Source organism: Notamacropus eugenii, chromosome 4, assembly GCF_028372415.1.
Source record: "Notamacropus eugenii isolate mMacEug1 chromosome 4, mMacEug1.pri_v2, whole genome shotgun sequence".
Classification (NCBI taxonomy): domain Eukaryota; kingdom Metazoa; phylum Chordata; class Mammalia; order Diprotodontia; family Macropodidae; genus Notamacropus; species Notamacropus eugenii.
In genome coordinates this window covers 333,381,725-333,402,301 of record NC_092875.1, presented here as the reverse complement: position 1 = coordinate 333,402,301, position 20,577 = coordinate 333,381,725, and positions in this window count along the sequence as shown.

Here is a 20,577-nt window from a genome sequence, read left to right as displayed (position 1 = left end):
GCTAACTATCGTTAGTTTCTTAGGCATCATAGATTTAAGATTCAAGTTGTTAGAACATAATTTCTGTGAGCAACATAAATTGTGTTGTTTGTTCTCCTTTTTAAATATTACCAGCACAACCCTATTAAAATTGATTACTTTCAACAATTGTTTAGTCACATTTGTTTTTGTGTTTCACAAGCTAAATGCTTCTTTAGCTGATAGTGTCAGATCTTAACTCTCCCAGATGTGCTGTTTGGAGAAAGTTACAATAGTATAGGTTTCCATGGAGGAAAACCTAACCACGTAAATAAATTATACATGAGAACAAGAAATTACATTAAAGCATATTGGCCAAATTGAGTTTAAGAGCAGAAAACATGATTGTGTAATTTTAGGAAGGAATAAATATTGACCAAAAAGCACATTCCTACAAGTAACATTATCTCTGATCAGCAACAAACATGTTTCTTGATCAATATTTGTGGTTTGATACATTTCCTGCCATATAGAACTTGATGGTCTATTCAATATATCTGAAGGTAAAAATAAATAAATAAAGTGATGATTTTAAATAGGACTCTTCTAAAATCTAAGGATTTATTTTCATCTTTCAATCTGTTTCCAAAATATCTGTAGCTAATACAAGTTTCAAATACAAAGAATATTTTTCCCAAGGCACTAACACATCTACAATTCACATTTGCATGAAAAAGACATCTATGGTATGATTTTTTTTTTTACTTGTCAGACAGCAAGCTAAGGAACTAATAGTGTATGAGTGACTAAAAGGGGCAAGATAGAAGTTTTGTGCCATGAGGTAGAAACCAGCATAGTTTATATGTCATGAATTTGTACAACTCCTCTCAGATCCTATTCTAGCACTCCTGGGTCCTACGTACTAGATATATTCCATGACCTTGAATAAAAGACTCTAGGTTGAGTTGTATGACAAACAAAACTTTGAAAAAACAAAAATTCCTTTGGTTGTTGCTGCTTTGCCAGTCATTTTCAGGCATCTGCCCATTCATGTTGTTTGGATAAGACAATCTCTGAAATCCTTTATGAGACACTCCATAAAAACCAGGCATCAAAACACGGTCAATTTGCAAATAGAAACTCTTTGGCCAACCTAATTTTTTTCCTTCAAAATATGTGACTTAAGACTTTTGGGTTTCCAAACAAATCATGTTTATAGGTCATTCTGAATTTTGCCCTTGCAATATTATGAAATGGACAGATAAAGGGTGGACATTTCATCTAAAATTTTTATCAGTATTTTTTTTTTGCTTTTTTTTTTTTTTTGCTTTCATATCTCTGATCACACTAACATTGTTCCTCCTACATGGAATTTCTTTCTCCTTCTTTATTTTTCTACGTCCTTGCATTCTATGAAGTCCTATTTTAAGGCCTGTCTTTCCACAAAGTTGTACCTGATCACCACTACCCCACTTTAGTGATTACACCTACCATCATATTCATGTAGCACTTTTGGTATATAACTTCATTTGTCACTAATCATATGCTGTAATGTATTCTTAAATATGTTTTTTAGGTAAACTCCCTGTTTCCCTAGTTAGACTCTAAGCTCTTTGAAATCAGGAATCATGTATCACCAAAACCTCATATAGTGACTTTGTATTTGTCCTTTGTTCTCAAAGAGGACCATGATATCAAGATGATGACATGACTTGTAGCTGACTTTGACCTACATCCCAAAGAAACTCCCAAATGTTGTAAGAGATATTTACTATCCATACTGTTCATTTTTCCGATGATCCAGAGTTTAGATTACTACTTCCTCTCCTGAATTCTACATAGAGAAACATATATACCTTTGGTTGTCATAAGATTTTCTGAGGCAGCTTGGTGGTATGGTAACTAGAGGACAGGACCAGAAATCAGAAAGACCTGACATAAAATCTGATATCAGATTCATAATGAGCTGTGTGATCATATAGAACTCACTTGACTTATGTCTGCCTCAGTTCCCTCCACTGTAATCATAATAATACCTACTTCCCATGATTGTTAATGGAGATAAAATGGGATATTTGTAAAGACTTCTTACAAACTCCAAATCACTATATAAATGCAAATTATCAGGTAATGGATCCTAGATGTAGAACTGCTAGGAATTTCGGAGTTCATTTGGCAGCAGCCTTAATCAAGAAAACTGTGGTGAAGGGATATATTTGATATACCCAAGGTCATACAGGTAATAAGTGTCAAAGGTGGAATTTGGACCCAGGCTTTCAGATTTCAGAACTAGGTTCCCTTTCACTGTATCATGTTACTTTCTTCCCTAGGTTAAACTTACCTCATATTCATTTTACTTCTAAGCCACAACTTCATAATAGTTAGGAAAAATAAAAGGAGATTAAACCCAACAAATTTTTGATTAACTAATGAAGAAGGAACTTGAAATGATAGCTAACCCAGTTATCTACCTATCATAGATCTATCCATTCCCCACTGTTCCTGTGGAAAATTTGTTCTCTGTAGTTGCCAAGCTAGCAATCCCATATCACTCCGCGCAGCTGGGGGAACAAGGTGGCTTAGGTGGGTCACAAAGCCCAGGGAGACATCTGCCTGATGAATGAAGAAATTCTGGGCTAATACAGAAAATGAGTTGTTAAGTGCATTTGGCATAACATTAATATGAACTCCTAGACCTCCAGAGGGGTAATGAAAGATGCAGAGAGATTAATGGATTTGCCTAAAGTCCAAAGAGCAAAGACTAGAACAAAAACAAGTTTTTTTTTAATCCACCTTGCCCAGAGTTTTCCAAAGTCATACAGCACAACATTTATCTACAAAGTTCTTGAGAGGCAATGTGAAGTAACAAAAACAGTTCTAGGCATGGAATCATGAAGACCTATGTTTAAATCCCACCTATGACACTTACTAGCTAACTGTGGGCAAGATACTTAGCCTCTGAACTTCAGTATCCTCAGCAACACAGTGAAGTAAATAATACTGAGAATGATACCTCTATCACAGGGTTGATGCAAAGCTCAAATGAGATAATGTATGTCATATGCTGGATAAATATCAATGATCACTATATACCCACAATTCCCCAGTTCTGCTATCTCCTAGCCCCTAGCCATCTCTTCACCTGGTGTCCATTGTTCCTTATATGCCTAGGAGAAGGGAAGATAGACATTTGCCTAGAACATATACACTCAAAGTTCCCCTCAGAGCAAACATACTTCCATATGAAAACCAGATCCCAACTGGGACAAAGAGGAAAGAATAAAGATGCTCTTCTCTACAGTGTCCAGATTGGCATTATGTGAAATGTCACTAAATTGTGTGTGTGTGTGTGTGTGTGTGTGTGTGTGTGTGTGTGTGTGTGTGGTAAGGGAATGAGGTGAAACAAAAACTCTAACTCACATGAAATAATTAGAAAATAATTAAGCATAAAACAAGGTGTTGACTCAAAGCTTGCATGGAAGAGATGGTTAATAAGCAGTCCTTGCTTGAGAGCTGCTTAAAGACTCATTGGTGAGAACAGGCTCACAAAGGGCTTTAACTGGGCCTTGAAGAATGAGAAGGGTTTAGAGAATTAGAGAAAAATGGAGAGGGAATGCCAAGAGGATAGAACAGCTCAATAAACACTTTGTGATTGTAATAGTAAGAACATTGTTTAAAAGGACCTTGGGAGGGTATTATGCATTAGACTCTAGACAGGGATACACTTCTCTCCCAGAATGACAGTAGCTTACCTTTCATTAATAAATAAATAAATAAAATGCAATTCCACACTCTTCCTTCATTCTTTTACAGTCTATTTTAAAGTTTAACATAAATCTTTCTTACTGCCACTTGGACTTTTCTTTCCCCTTTTTTCCTTCCCTCATGGGAAATAAAGAATAGGTACTCAACACCACCCACACATTCTATATACTTGAGAGTGGTTATTAAGTCTCATCCTCCTGAGCATTCTTTTCTCCAAATAACCCAATATTATTATTGGTCTTATACTCTAAGGCCTTGATTGCCAACATTTTAATTATTTTTGATAGCCCTCTCCTGGACTGTCTCTTAGGTCCCTGCATCTCACTCTAGCTTCAAGGTTCTTTCAATGTCCTGAATCCTTTGAGTTAGTTCAAGAGAGAAAAGGTCTCTACAGATAAGTTTGTACATATTGAATACTCAGAAAAAAAACAACTGTCGTCTAATATCTTTCCTTTTTTGCCTTAACTACCAGAGAATTTAGAGTTCATTGTTTGCCCAAGTATTAAAAGATACTGGTGCCTAAAAGGAACTATTCGTCTTTCTTCCATCATATAATCTTCATCATACCTTACCTTTTCTTAGGTTTTAATCTCATTCATTAAGAAAATAATTATTAAGTTTCTATAATGTGAAATGCCCTCTGCTAGATACTAGGAGAAAGAAAAACAAAATGTGTTTGTGTGTGTGTGACAGCTGTACCTAGCCTCAAAAATTTTAAACTGAGATGTGATAAGACACATAAATTAATATGTGATAAATAGAAAATGAGATAGCATGATGTAGGGGATAGTGAAGGAGCCACAGAGTGAAGAAGACCTAGATCCCAGTCATACCTCTGACACTGCGTCCCTTGTCATGTGACTTAACTTCTCAGTGCCCCCAGGTAACTCTTCTACACTGTAATTTGTAGAACAGGTGCTCCTCTGCATTTGTACAAGGAATACCACAGCAGGAACTGCCTATACCACTGAAATCACATTTGGGTATAAATAGAAAGGACATGAGAGGGCCTTAAATTGCTTTGAGATCAGCTGATAAGAGGTCATATTCAATAGAAGAAAGTTTTCATGGAGGTGCTAGCATCTGAAATACATAAGTGATTGCAGAGATTGAATACAGGTGGAAGGGCATTCCAGAGAAAAAGAATGGAATGATTCATGCAAAACTATGAAATTGGAAAAATATATGGGCTTATTTTTAGAACAGTAAGTGATCCACTTTGACAGAAGCAAAGATTATGTGAGGAGGAGCAGTAAAGGAGAAATTGATAAAGGCAAATTCGAACCATATTGTAGAGGACCTTAAATGGCAAATGAGGGAGTTTTGAATATTCAGTAGGCCACAGGAGTCAACTGAAGGCTTTTAAGTAGTAGATGTGACTAGAACAATGTCTTAAGAAGATTAATCTAGTGCAGGTGTGTAGGGTAGATTACTGTGAGAGACTAGAGGCAGGGAAATTGGTTAAGAGATGATAGGGAAAATGCCCACAAGACAAGGAAAGTCTGAACTGAGATGAGGGCAGTGAGACTCTTCAGGAAGGAGAAGATGCTGGAAGCATTTCAAAATTAGAATTCATAGGATTTGATGACTGACTGGATTTGTTGGATAGAGAAGAAGGAATCACTCAATATTATCAAAGATGACTCCAATAATATGAACACCAAGGAAGGTAAAAATGGTGGTGTAATTGACATAACTAGAATTGACGTAAATAGAAAAGAGAAACCAGTTTTAGAGAAAGATGACAAGTTCCGCTTTAGACAAATTGAGCTTGAGGTGCCCATGGGACATGCAGATGGAAAAGTCCAGTAGAAAATAGTCCTTCCAGAAGAAAGCTAGGTACAAAGATTAAAGAAAGACATATTGGCAACAATAATCAGCTCTAAATTCCACTATTTGGGGATGTATCATCAAATCCTTCTTTGGTTTAGCTTTGGCTAATCATCTCGATACACATTGTGTGCCCTGGTATACATAAAGAGAACTGAGATTCTACTGGAATCTGGGACAATTGGAGCACACTTATCCCATGCTGAGCAATGGGTGGTTAAACCTGGGACATTGGTGTAAAACTATAAAAGTTTGTCTTCACTCACCTTTCTGCACTTTTTCCTCATTCTATGTTGTTCCATTTTCATTTTGCATGCCTACTCCTTCCTTCTAAGCTTTCTCTACTGAGACATGTTCTTGAGGAATAATTTAATTGTAATCATTCATATCTTTGTGGGAAGGTAAGTCTCTGTGCCATGTTACTTTTCCCAGGGTCATTTATGAGATCTCCTTTCCAATTGGAATAAAGGGCTTTGCCCTCCAGCAAAAGAGTGGCATTTGGGGAAGACTAGTAACTTTCCTTCCCCTCAAGATACACAACCAGTAGGCAGTCATCTATTCTTGCCAAAGACCATGCCATCAGAGAAATAATGACATGACTTGCACTTGACTTTGTTTTGAGTGAGGGAGGGCTCTGCAGGTCGCCAGTCTCACTTCTCCTCCAAAGCCATCTGAATCCAGTGACCAGATATTCATCAGGATGACTGGAGATGACCCAGGATGAGGCAATTGGGGTTAAGTGACTTGCCCAAGGTCACACAACTAGCGAGTATCAAGTGTCTGAGGTAAAATTTGAACTCAGGTCCTCCTGACTCCTGCACTGGTGCTCTATCCACTGCACCACTTAGCTGCCCAATCTGAGAACAGCAGAGCAGTGGGAATGATGTTCTTTAACACATCAATAGTACTGAAAGACCCCCACTCTTTGGACTGACTGATGGCAATCTCTCTTCCCCAAGAGACAGCTAGTCATAGGAAAAAAAAAAAAAAAAGGCTGAAAAAGGGAAAACAGTATGTTAGCCAATCTGTGCTTTGATAAAATAGGCACCTTTATAAGGGCTGTGGTGTGCAATGTCTATACTTTTCACTCCTCTGATCTAATTTCCTGCTTCTCCACTGTATTTACGTTCACCTGTTACCCAATTAACACCCCAGTAAGCTGAACTCCTGTAGATGTTTTACCCTGGCAATTAACCCTCTCTAGCCCCACCCTGTCCCTGCAAGGAACTCCTGATTAAAATAAACTGCTCAATTATTCATCTAGCAACAGGAAGTATGCCACAGTAGGCCAGGAGGAGAACATTTTCCCCTTAGATCACACGCAAAAAGAGTCCACTAGTAGCAGCAAAAAGAAGGTTTTTCAGCAATATTCCAGAAACCCTGGCCAAGGTTGATATTGGGTGAGAACTTGTAAGATTTCAGCATCCTATTAATTGGAGGCATAATCAGTCTTAAATTTATAGGCTATTATTTGGAGGGAAAGAGAATGCATTTTTGTTTGTTTGTTTTACTTTAAGACCACAGCAATTTATGTCAGAGAAATATAGGAGGAAAGGAAGGAAGGAAGGAAGGAAGGAAGGAAGGAAGGAAGGAAGGAAGGAAGGAAGGAAGGAAGGAAGGAAGGAAGGAAGGAAGAAGAGCAGGAGACAAAGTAAAGAATAGAGGGAAGGAAAACATAGAAAATGTTCAGTTACCTAGCATCAACAAGAATAAAATTTCCTATTTAATCAAATATTCTGATTGAGTTAATATATATGATATATGTGCACGTGTACACACACACATCATAAATGATTTTCTAATTTTGAAAAAATAGACTACAGTAAAATATATAATATTCAAATCCTGCTGAACATAATTGAATCTGGTTTTGATTATTCAGAAGCTTCATTGCCTTCTTACATCATTTTAAGGTCATAATTATGAACATCAACTATCGTTGTGTGGAAGTTTCAGTTAACAGAATATTAGGTAATGGAAAGTTGTTGATGTCCACATACTATGAAGTCATGGTAATACATTAAAAGTAATGGTGGTTACGGATCCCAAGGTGTACGCTTCTATGATTTTCCTGAGGATTATGTACAAGTAAATGAAATGCTATGAGGAGTATAAGCACATTTTTATGTGATTTATATGGTTTGAGCCTTGATCTCATGTCTTCTTAAGACTATTGCAATATCCTCCTAATTGATCTCCTTACTTCAAATCCCTCTGCTATCCAATCCAGCCTCCACACACCTACCAAGAACCTTCCCAAGAAACATTTCTGACCATGTCTTCCTTCAAATTGCAACAAAAGCCTCACTCTCTATAAGAAGCCTCTTGTAATCTTCCTCAGTCTTGGTGACTTTCCTCTGAGACTATCTCCAGTTTACCATGCATACATCTTGTTTGTGCATAATTTCTTTCATATTGTCTCCTCCTTAAACTGTGAGCTCCTTATAAAAGTGAGGAGTGATATTTTTTTGCTTTCATTTTTGGTTTTTTGTTTGCCTTTCTTTGTATCCTCAGCACTTAGCAAAATGCCTGACACGCAATAGAAACTTAAATATTTTTATCTGATTTTTTAAAAAGCTTTCAGTGGCTCCCCATTGCCTTTAGGGAAAAATATAAGCTCCTTAGCAACCTTTCTAACTTTATATTATTCCCCTTTACAAACTAAATTCCTAAAAAACAGAACTACCAGGTGCTCCCTAAACTCAAACTCCCTTTTGCTTCTCTATCCTTTCATACAGTCCAGCCTTCCTATAGATAGATAAATAAATAAATGGATGGATGGGTGGATGGATGGATGAGTAGAAATGCATGCTCTGCTCACCTCTGTATCTCAGAATCCTTTCAATGTTCAATTCAGATACTACATGTTCCAGGATGTCTTCCCAGGTCTCCCCGTTATTAGTTGTCTCTCCTTCTGCAGTTTTCCTTGTATACTAAATCTCCTAGATCCCAAGAAGTGACTGGATGTTTACTGTTCAGGGATATTGTACAGGGAATTCATATATCTGATATGGATTTGACAAGATAACCTCTGAGGGGGTCCCCTAACTTTCAAAATCCAAGGCAAACACAGAAAAATAAGGAGGAAGAAGATTGCCTCAGCAATAGAGGAATTCACTTCATTATAGGTCTTTAAGAAGCAGTTGGATATGTCAGGCATGTTTTCATGGAAATTATTTTCAGGTATGTCACTGATAACTTGAAGATTCTATGACTGGGAGGATCATGCTAAATCTTGTCTCAGTAATATCTGGGAGAAATGGGCCCGTTAAGAATTTCAATTACTTGCATTTCTCTCCCTTATTTGCAGAGACAAGAGACAGTGAGTGTGGACCACTGGTTATACTGTTGGATTTTTTTGTTGTGTTGGTTAGGTTTTTTTTTTAATTTATTTTCTCTTTCTTTTTTATTCTGCATTATAAGGAATGGCTCTCTGGATAGGAGAGGGGTAGAGATGTGTTTAAAAATGAAAGTAATACAAAAACAAGAGATATCAGCAAAAAATTAAATTAAAAAAATATACATATTCTTGATGCAGCTTCTGCCCTGGTACACCAAGACTGTTTTGTTTTATTTCAAAACAACTCAATTTCAAAGTTTTGAATGGAAATTGCACTCTTCAAGTGAGTTCAAACATTCAAACATTTGAATGCTCATGTAACAGTTGCACAAAGCCAAAAAGGGATGTTAGAGATCATCTAGTGAACCCTGTTTTTACAAGTGAAAAAACTGACACCTAAAAATGGGAGATAAATGCTTCCTCAGTTGCTTAATAGTAGAATGGAAGTTAAAAGGAGAGTTGCACAACTTGGTCTTCCTGAAAATTCTGCACAATCTAGTGATGTTTTGAGATGAGTGACACCAGTTTTCTCTTCTACCTTGATATATCTATCTCTATACAGAGAGACAGAGAGTTATATGTATTTAGATATAGATAGAGTTCTATGTATATTATATGTGTGCATATATAATTATATATGTATACATACATATACACACACATATGTATGTGAATGTGTGTGTATACACACACACACACACATATATATCTCCCCTTAGAAGCATTTTTACAACTACAATTCTAATCCCACTTAGATCTTGGAAGTGAGGGAAACACCTTGATCTGAATTTTCAAGATCATGGTATATATCTGATGACATGGGGTGACCTGGTCTTTTGATAGTGATGTCTCTGACATGAAATAAAGCAGCCCAGGAAGTATCTGGTGGCAATGGAGACACACACGCACACACACACACACACACACACACACACATACACATGCACACACAGAAGAGGAGGATAGAGGTAGCAAATAATTGGAGGAAGCGAAGAAGGTGAAAGAAAGAAGAGAAAAGAGAGAGAGGAGATGGAAAGAAGAAAAAAGAGAAAGAAAAGAAAACCTATAAAGGAGATGGGATTTAGAGGGGGAAGCAAAGGAAAATAGATGAACAGGGAACATGCAGACCTCTAATCTGATCTTAATGGTAAGGATACACATGTACAAGATAGAGAATGCATCCTTGAGTACATTTCCATGTCTTGGTCTTGTCGGGAGCCGCTGACTGCCCAAACCAAGTGTTAAAATCAGTTTCCCTCCTGGAAGGGATTATGCCCTCTGACTTTCCAAAGACATCTCTCCCCTTCTGTACATCAATAAAACTCAATGGTGTTATGTGTGCAGCTGCTAGTCCGAGGAGTGGGGACTTTGAAACCCTCACTCATCCCTGGCCATGAAGCAAGGTTTCTTTATATGTACACATAGTATGTGCATGTCCATGTAAATCTAGGAGTTTGCATATAATTGCCAAATGAGTAACATGAGAAAAATAGTAGCCTTTTTTGTGTGTTTGTTTGTCAAATGATGATCTGGGACAAGAGAGTTGGCCGTGGCAGCAGGGGCAACCATGGCCCATCTCTGAGGTCAAGCTGCCATCTAGTGGTCATTTTCCCAAAGTCCTTACCAAATTGACAGTCTGCCTCATTTACCTTCACAGCTGGAGATGAGGAAAGTGTATTCTCCTAAATGTGTTAACTTAGCAGTGCTATATGCTAGAAACAAATTAATATATAATTCTTCTGTGTCTTAAGGTCATTACTGTCGAGGCATAAATTAATAGAGCTATTCCAGTTAATTCATTTTGGCATTTGCTTCTGCATGTCTGAGCGCATATGTGGAAAGAGGCCTGTGTTCATTTCTTCAGGGGAGAGGGCAGGAAATGAGGAAGTCCTAAAAGCAGCTTAGCCAAAGGAACAAACTCCATGACCTCAAAGACTGGTGAGGGTTGTGAATTTCCGATTCACCGGCTTCTCCATTCTCACTTGCCTGAGCTGGGTCAGAGCTGTGCACTCTGCCTCTGACAAGATCCAAGCTGAAAATGAAGGGCATGATGAGATTTCCCTCCTCCCTCATGACTTGGGAGCTTTTTCCAAGGGGCCGTCACTCACCTCATCAAAACACCAGAGCTGGCCATTTGCTGATCACAAATGGCCTTACAGAAAATGCAAGAACCTTGCCTCCAGACCTGAAAATGGCATCATTAGTGTATTCAGAGCAACTTAGTCATTGATGAGATGGCAAGGATAATTATTAGCCCTGACTTCTCTTACCAGAGTGCTTCATGCCCTCATCATCGCCATCTTTTCCTGCTGCTCCCAGAATGGATGGATTTCAGAGCATGTCTTTGCAACAGTTCCCCTAGTAACACCTATTGGGAAAACAATTATGACCCTAGGAAGGAGATTGCTCTCTGATTTCTTTAAGACTCCATTTGAGAAGGGGCTTACAAACAGCCTGAACTGGACTAAAGGTCTTCCAGAAAACTGCTTACAGACTAACTTCTGCTTCCTTAGTCAATTTTTGTCTTCCATCTTTGTTTATTCAGAGTTATTCTGACACCACCTTTTCCAGCAGCCAACTCTGTAGAAGTGGGCTGTCCATTATTTGTAACCAGGCAAGGATAATATGGATCAGAATCCATAGTTCTCTTCAAACTTTATTTTCATCAATAGTTAGTGCCATGAGTATATAAATTAAAAAATCCCAAACAAAAGTTGCAGAAGGGAAACTGGGGCCCTTCCTTTGCTATTAGCAAACTAAATAGAACTCCATTGAAGAGGTTCCCCCTTTTTATGGATTCCCCACTAGGTGATGTTTACAATTCTGTCAATAATTACAATTTCCCCCCTTGTGTTATGCCTTTTAGGAGAATTGCCACTGAGAAGCAGAATGGACCACTCTGAGGTTCATTTCCTGCTAGTCTAATCAATTTATCAATCAATCAGCATCTATTTATTAAGCACTTGCAATCTGCTCAGAAGAAATTATTAGCTATGTATCCTGTCTTCAAGGAGCTTAGGGCTTAGCTGAAGGAGAGAAGACTGCCCTCATGAAGTAACAGCAAGCATCATAAAACCTAACATAATGAAGGGCTAGATTGTATGATTTAAAGTCTAAGTGCTATAGGAACTCAGAAGAGAGGGAGATCAGTGAGGGTTGAAATAGGGAACCCTATTCCAATCTTCACATCAAATCTCTGCATCATGAATCTAGACCCTATGCCTTCAGACTAATAATCATGGTACAATTCTTGCTGACATTCTGGTCAGTACCCTCAGCTCATCCACCTCTATCCTAGTTACTGAATTTGGATTATTGCTCCAGGTCCCTAAGTGTGGCATCTTTCCAACTGTACCATTCCTTTCCTCTTTCAACCTGTGCCAGGGAAACTTCTCAGTCTCAGGCTCTGTCCGCTATTCTAGCTCCATAAACAGGGAAACATAACAAGGAAAATGTTGACTGTGATCCAGACTTTGAGAGAGATGGATTTTTGAAGAGTGAAGTGATTTGAACATCATCAAAGGCATAGAGCTTGGAATAAGATTATTTTATTCATATGACAGTGAGTCCAACTGGAATAAAAGGGAGGAAGTAGGCCATGTTGGGCCCTGCTCAGGCTCCAGGGGTATACACAATGAATTCATCAAAGGATATGATCTCTAGAGCAGGAAGAAAACAAATCTAAAAAGCAACAATTAACCCCTGTCTACCTGAGGACTTGCTCACATTTCACTTTTGTCATGGGCCTCACTTGCCTCTGACCTACTTCTGAGGAAGTTGGGTATGTAAGAAGCAAATGATTAGTTTTTTCCTATTGCACTGTTACCAGGAGCTAGTTTGCTACTCCACGGTTGAATAATGCATTCAGCCACATTAAACAGACAATTAATTTATCCTCATGGCTGCCCACTACCCAACCTTAGTATACTTTAAGAAAAAAGAAGAAGCAAATAATGCTTAGTTAGCTTTAGCTAAAGTGGTATCTAAAAAATACAAAAGAATACAGGGAAAGGATATAAAATACTGCAATAAGAATCATCCTCATCATCTTTGGATCATCATGTCAAATATAACTTCATATTATTACAGAGACTTCAAAGCAGATGCAAGCCAGTGTAGTGTTATTACCCCATTACCCCATTTTCTTTATATATTGCAATTAAAAGAAGCAATGAACTTCAATAAGCTGACCAACACATCCTTTGCTAAGAAATATGAGGCTTTCAGGTTTCTAGATTAATATGACACATCCCCAACTGAGCCCAATTTAAATAAGGCCAGGCCCTGCTCTATGGAATGCCCACTCAAATTCATCCCTCCATAAACCAAGGGATATAGCAAAGAATTTGGGATGCTAGGTGAGACACCTAGTGAACTCTATAGCAAAGAGGAACTAATGAAGTTGTTCTCTCAAGAAGATACAAAGTTCTGATCCGAATGGTTTGACATTCATCTACCAGAAATTGATTTTCTCTGAAGGATCCTGCCCATTCAGATAGTATGTGATTTTGTGGAATTTAAAATGTTCATCATGTTTTTCTCCTTCTCAACATTCTAAATGGTTCCCTGATGTCTACAAGATTTGAGTTAAATTCTTCAATCTTGCATCCAAGAACATTCATGATCTAACCCAAACAGACTTACCTATACAAACTACCTGTCTCCTCCTACTCATCCATATGAACACTTTAGTTCAATTTGCTTAGTTCACTTTTCATCCCCTGAACATACTTTTTTCTATTCCATCAATGAGTTTCTTCATACTATCTCCCTGACTAGAGAGGTCTTCTCCTTTCTTCTTTCTAGATATAAATTGTTGCTATTTCTCCTTCAGTCTCAAAGAGAACCATGACATCATGGAGGTGATGCCATGACTTGAAAATGAATTGGATTTAAGTGAAGGAGGGCTACGCGAAGTTACCAGCCTCACTTTCTCCTCTGAAGCCATCTGAGTCCAGTGGCCATACACATCAGAGCCATTGGAGATGGTCCCAGGTGTGGTGAAACACCTTGACCTTTTAGAGCTTAGGTCTTTAGCAGGTCTCAGTTTCATATAAATGCATGCTTCAAAACGTTGATCTAATCCTAATTTTTCAGTGAAACCTCTTTCCCTGACTAGAACTATATGAAATTATCCCTTTCCCATTGAAACAAATATTTTGGCAAACCTTATCTGTGTTACTCATACATCATATCTCATATCCTGTTTTTGGCATTAGTTGTTTTTTGTATATTTATTTTATCTCCACAACTGGATAATAAATTCCTGAGACAAGGTCCTAAGTTTCTTTATCCCCATCATAGCACCTAATTTGGTTCCTTGAACATAGTATGTGCTCAATATAACATCATTTATAGTATAGTGGGAACATCACTTTATTGAGAACCTGGAGATTTATAATAAAGTCAGATTTATCACTATTTTGCTTTGTGACCTTAGGGATAGCACTTCTCACTGGACAAGTTTTTTCACATGTAGTATAAGGAAGGTTAGATAAAACAACCCCTAAGATCTAATATGCTACCATCAGAAGGATAAAGATTGGACATAGAAAGAATGGAGATACAGATTCTGATACAAATCATCCTTATTATGAGAATTTGTTCCTGTACCAATATTGCAAATACTCCCCTTTTCATATCCATTGATAAGACCCATAGAAGTGCTGCACTTACTCTTTACATGAGTTAAATCTTTATACAAGTATTTTCAACACAAGAAATGTAGATTAGAGAAGGAAAAAGACATGCTTTTTGAAGGGAAGGCAAGTCAAGTGTTGAGCCAACAACATGGGCCTCAGTCTTCAGGTTTAAGTTTCTTCTGCTACTTGATAAAAGGAAGCATCACATATATAAAAAAAATTTCCATTCCCCTTGTAAATACCACACAGAAAGGCTATTGGGTCAATCAATCAACAAATATATTTTATCTATTTGTAATATATGGTATGATATCATATCATATAGGATATTATGGTGACCAATGTGAAACTGGCCATTTGTTAGATAATAAAATAAAAGACCTGCTTCAAAGAGGTCAAACCCATGGCCTACAGGTCCCATACAGCCTACATTATGTTTTTAAAATATGTCTGTTCCTCCTTCTTTCTCTACCTAATCTTTATCCTTCTGAGAATAGTAAATTACATCTTAAAGAATGTTTTGTCTTCTCTCTCTTACTGATTAATCTAACCAGATTAAAAAGTAACTGGGAAATGTTTAATGGAATAAATAGAAATATAATAGAACATATATAATGTTAATTTGTGGTTTTCTATGTTAATCAAGTTTGCATAGCTTCAATCTGTTTCTATCTGGTTTTAATACCACTTCAAGTCTACAGGACATACTGAAAACAGCAGGTTAGAGAGACACGAGGGCATTTGGGTCAGTCTTGTGCTCAGCCAATAGCCAGGATGGAGTTTTACTCTAGTTTGCACGAATTACTTTTCTCTGCCATATGTTTATTTATGCTTCTTGTCCCTGTGTAGATAGGAGAGTTTGATTTGTCTCATCACAACCAAGCCTCCACTTTAGTGAAGTACTTTATATAGAAAAGGGTCCTCTTCTCCTTCTTGATTCCCATCCTGGATGTAGCCAAGACGAAACCAGAGACAAGGTCAGCTGATGAAAGAGCCATATTTAGCATATCAATGCTTTATTCTTTAGGACTCCAGCATGTTACTAGGTATACATAATTATAATGAAGCTATGTAGGAAAAGCTGCTCTAAAACACAAAAGAGTACCTGTCCCTTGCCCCTCCTTCTTTTTCTTGTTCCAACTCCATCCACCCCATGATGGATTTATAGTGTTGGCAATATTGCCACTTTTAATGATCTGGACCCCTCTACATAATGGCCTCCTGGTACTAGCCATTATAGATGAGATGTACGTTATTTATAAATAAGTTCTCCTGTTCCTGCATATTCCTGAGTTTATCATCATTAAGGAGAAAAAATATTTCTCAACAAAAGGCCCAGGTACTATGGTGATAGACACAATAGTAATGCTTAGATACACAGATAGGCATGTTTCCATTTTGGTCTTTTGTATTCATTTTCACTTGTCCCAGATATGCCATATTCTGATTCTCAGGGTGAAGAATGTTTTGAAATGCATTTGTGTATTCATGGATTGTTGGCTGTATTCAAATTTTTATATTCAGCTAATATTTAAATGTATTTAGGAAACAGGCATCAATTTAGATTTGCAATGTGGTATGAAATATCATAAAGGGAAATCACTTTCAGGCTGTTAGATGTAGTGCAGCCTGGGAGATAGATAGGTTCAAAACATCTGTCAACCCACAATATTTTCATGAACCCTTTCCACTCTCAACAATGTCAAAGCTGTGATGCATCTGATAATAGAAGCATAAATGCCTCAAGAAATATCGAAGCAATGGAGTGAATCTAGTCTACAATTATTTTATTAAAATTCTTACTTGCTTGCTGCTTGAGTCTGAGCCAGTTTGCCTATGCCCATTTCTAGGACAATTCCGGTAATCTGAAGAGAGGACTGAAAATCAGGACCGAGGGCTGTCAGTGGAATTCAATTTGTATATAATGCATAATAAACCTGAGTACCTGGGTTCACCTACTCATTATGTAGGGCAAATTAAGTGAGCTGATTGGTAAAGGAAGCTTATATAGCTGGTCAATATAGTTAGTCTGATCCTCATGGTCACAAGTTATACTCCAACAACTAGTCAACCATTTTGCTCTTCCTTATACTGTGTCAGGCATTGTGCTAAACACTGGAGGATACAAATAAAAGCATGTCAGATAATCCCTGCCCAGAAGGAACTTATAGTCTAATGAGGAAGACAACACATATTGGGGAGCTGGGGTATTAGGCATCACATCTGCAGTGTCATGGCCAGAGATATCTGAGTTCTATATTGTGCTAGTGCTTGCCACTGGTGTGTGTGTGTGTGTGTGTGTGTGTGTGTGTGTGTGTGTGTGTGTGTGTGTATGTGTATGTGTGTGTAACATTTCCATCCATCTAGGAGTGGAGCCAGCTTTTACAGATGGGGCTAGTAGAAACATCCGAATTCCATCTGTGACCTGAGACAAATAATACCCTGTGGTGGTAAGTGTCCTTTTTCCTTGCTGTGGAAGGGGACCAAAGATAGACAGTGAAGAAGGGACTGCCTGGCTACATTGATATCTGCCTTCACTACAGAAAAGATTACTCACAGAGCCACCCCTGGCCCATACCCCAGATTCCAGAGGTACATAATCTATATTCATAAAGCACTTTAGGATAATTAAATATCAGATTCGAGGACAGTACAAGCTACAATTAATCACAGAAACAAAGATGCCTCTCTGTAGATTCAGCGCACAGCTAGTAGATGCTGAGGAAGGTACTTTAATTCTTCAGGGCAGTGGGCAAATACATTAAGGGACCAAAGCTATAATTCACGATGTGACCCCCACATTGGCCTGAGTGAGTTAATTCCCTTCGGTAGTCCCCAGACTGACTCGTAGTCAGTAATTTACAGAGAGAGAAAATGGCCAAACACGTAAGGAATCATTGCTACAACCCAGATTCTAGGTCCCCCTCAAAGGTAACCAAAACAGTACTATCTCTAACTTGCATGTAACTTTTACCTTATGCTGACTCATAAAGCTTTGTTATATACCTTTATTGTGTCACCTCATCTAGTTTTAAGCTCCCTGAAGACGGTAAAAGTCTGTATGCTCCTTCTATAGACACCCACCCAACACCTAGTAAAATGCTTTGTATATAATAGCTACTCAATAAATATTGATTGGCTTTTTCTTAATTTACTCAGAACTGAACAGATGTTGTCATGGTATTAAATTCAGAGCTCCTGACCCCTCCTTCCCCATCCCCATGCCTTCCCCTCCCCCTAACCCTCACCCCCTCCCGAACATATATTGGTGGTTTCAGTGTGAGTGATCCAAAAAGGGGCCACCTATCCCTCCTTCAAGTCACATTTGATTTTTCATTCTATTTATCAGATATGTTTATATAATTCTCTGGCCTGTCAGTTCCAAGGAAATGACCAACAGCCCCCAGCCCCCACAAAAGTACTCCTAGTCACTCAACTCATTTGTTGGGGATGAATAATTGAATCCAATTAATACATCCTGGCTATTCATGGCCAAGCAAGCTTTGACAAGAGTCATAGCAAAGCGGAGGTGGTAGGACCATTAAATCTAAGAGCCCGTGCTTTCCCCATAGCATTAGAATTAAGTGCTGTGTTTAGCACAGTGTTACTAAAATGTGTTTGGTTAAATCATGGATAGAAAATGTTCACATATCCCAGAGCCAGCTCCATTCTTCTCCTCTTGGGTTTCTCTCTGAGACCTCCCCAGGAAATTTCTACAGTCCATCTTTACAACTTGTTTCCAAGAGAAGAGCTCACTGTTTAGCATTTATGTGCATCTCTGCTGACATTCTGTTAATGTGAAATTTGTGATGTGGTCTCCCAGAACTAGCATGGGGCCAACAGGAGAATCAGGAGACCTAGATGCTAGTGCTGCTCATGTCACAAACTAGCCCTGTGAAGTCAGTCAAATAATTTCCCTTTTCTGGGTTTTCATTCCTTTATCTACAAAATGGAGATGATCACAGCTGCCCTTTCTCCTTTATAGGACAGTTGCTGGAAAGAAAATTAGACTTAAAAAGACTTCGAGAGAGCAAAATAAATGAATGTACTATGTAAATGAAATATTATATTATTCTAATCTGATTGGTTAGCTTTGTAGGAGAGGTAAGGAAATATAGAAACACACTGAAGAAGTGGTCTAAATTACAGTAGTAATAGTGAGGAAGAAGAGGGAGAGGACCTGGTCAATTTTTTACCCTTTCATTGCCCCTCTCTCCCATTCCCCACTTAGATGGAAAAAACAAGTAGTTTGGAAAGTCTCTGTTTGCATCTGTAAAATTCCAGAGAAAAAAGCTTTGCAGAGGGAGAAAGGCAGCTGAAATCAAACCTCAATTACTTTTCTCTTTCCTTTCAGATCCCCTGATTTATTCCCTCCATGAGACGAGTGGCATTTAGAATTAAAAACTCCAAACCCAGAGGAATAAAGAATAGGAAGATGAGAAGATAAGCCATCCAAAATAGAGTAACAGAGTATGTTGGAACAGGAGAGGAAGGGAAAACAAGGACAAAGAGAAAAAAGAAAACAAGAATGAGAGGACAAAGAAATGTGTTCATGCTTTATTTTGATACTTAGGTGAGTTGCCATTTAAAGGGCCAGATATCTTCATTTTCTACAGCTAGGATTTAAAAGACAGAAACCCAATTTAGTTGCTCTTTTCTGTAATAAAAAATATGTTTTATCCCAATGGAAGAACGTGTTTCTTTCTGCCAATAAGTGTCAGCAGCTAATCTGAAGCCTTCAATAAAACAATCCCATTAAATAATTTAACCAGGAAAAAGCCACTGATGGCTGTGAAATAATGTATAGATTTCAGATGGGTCAACCTTTAAAGCCGCAAAAGAGGAAATGTGAGAAATGGGTTTCTGAAAGCACTGGGGCATTCCCCAGCAGACTGAAAAGGAAACCCATTAGAACCAAGGAATGGTAAATAGCTGCCTTAAACATATTTGCTGACATAGAGTTGTGTTAATGTGCAAAATACACTTCTCCTATAGCCATGACAGAAATCTTTCAGAACCCAATTCCTATAAAATAGGGACTGTGGGACTAAATCCATTGTTCTCTCTGAAAATCAATGGGCAGTTTACTCCATAGGGTCATGCAGGTTTCAAAGGGCAGAGGCCTTAACAGAGTACTTCAGTCCAAGGGAACCAGTGTAGATGAAATTCAGAATACCTGAATTCCAGGGTAAGGACAGTCAGTCACTAGCCTTGTGAGTCCAGGCAAGTCATTTGCCTACTAATACAAGGAAGACAACCTAGTAGGGATGGAATGGAGTAGGTACATTTGCAATGCAGAGAAGCAAACCAGTATTTCCATTTCAGCAGCCATTGCAATTGGCCAGTGTTTAAATATATGTTGCTGGTGTTGACCCTTAGACTTTATGATTCTGCAAGCACTGAATGATCAATTTGAGGAAAGAGAGGAGCTGAGTAAAACCTTCACATCCGTAAAGTAATACAGCTGCAGTTGTTTGGGGTCCCTGAGAGTTTTTTCTTTTTTGTATAACATGGTACCCTGCTAGAGAATCTCCCATTCTGGGAAGACCACCAGGAGCATGGGCCCTTTGTGGTTTTCCCTGAGGATATTTTGGATTCTTGAGTCCAAGTCATCAAAGTGGCCTGAAGTCTAGGCATGGATCACATTACTTAGGAGTCTATCTCTGATCACTGATGCCTCAGGATACCTGTGTTCCTCATGCTGCCTCCTGAGACCCTTCCCCTTCCCCACTCCCCAGGCCATGTTTAACATTTCTTTTGCTTCAGTGAGGCCTCAGAAGGAGTTAGAGACCTGAAATTACACTCGCTTGGCCTCAGTTTTTTCTTTGGTGGGTGGAGATGATAATACCCTACCAATCTGACAGAGTTGTTGTAAGAACAAAATTAAATAGTAGCTATGAAGAGTGCTTAGAAACCTGTAAAGCTCCATATAAATGCAAGATTTTATATGACTGTATCTAGCCTTTATTTTTTTATATTCCTTATTGACATCCATAAAAAAAGAGTTGTTACTCTTTTTCAGTATTGAATATTTCCATTTGT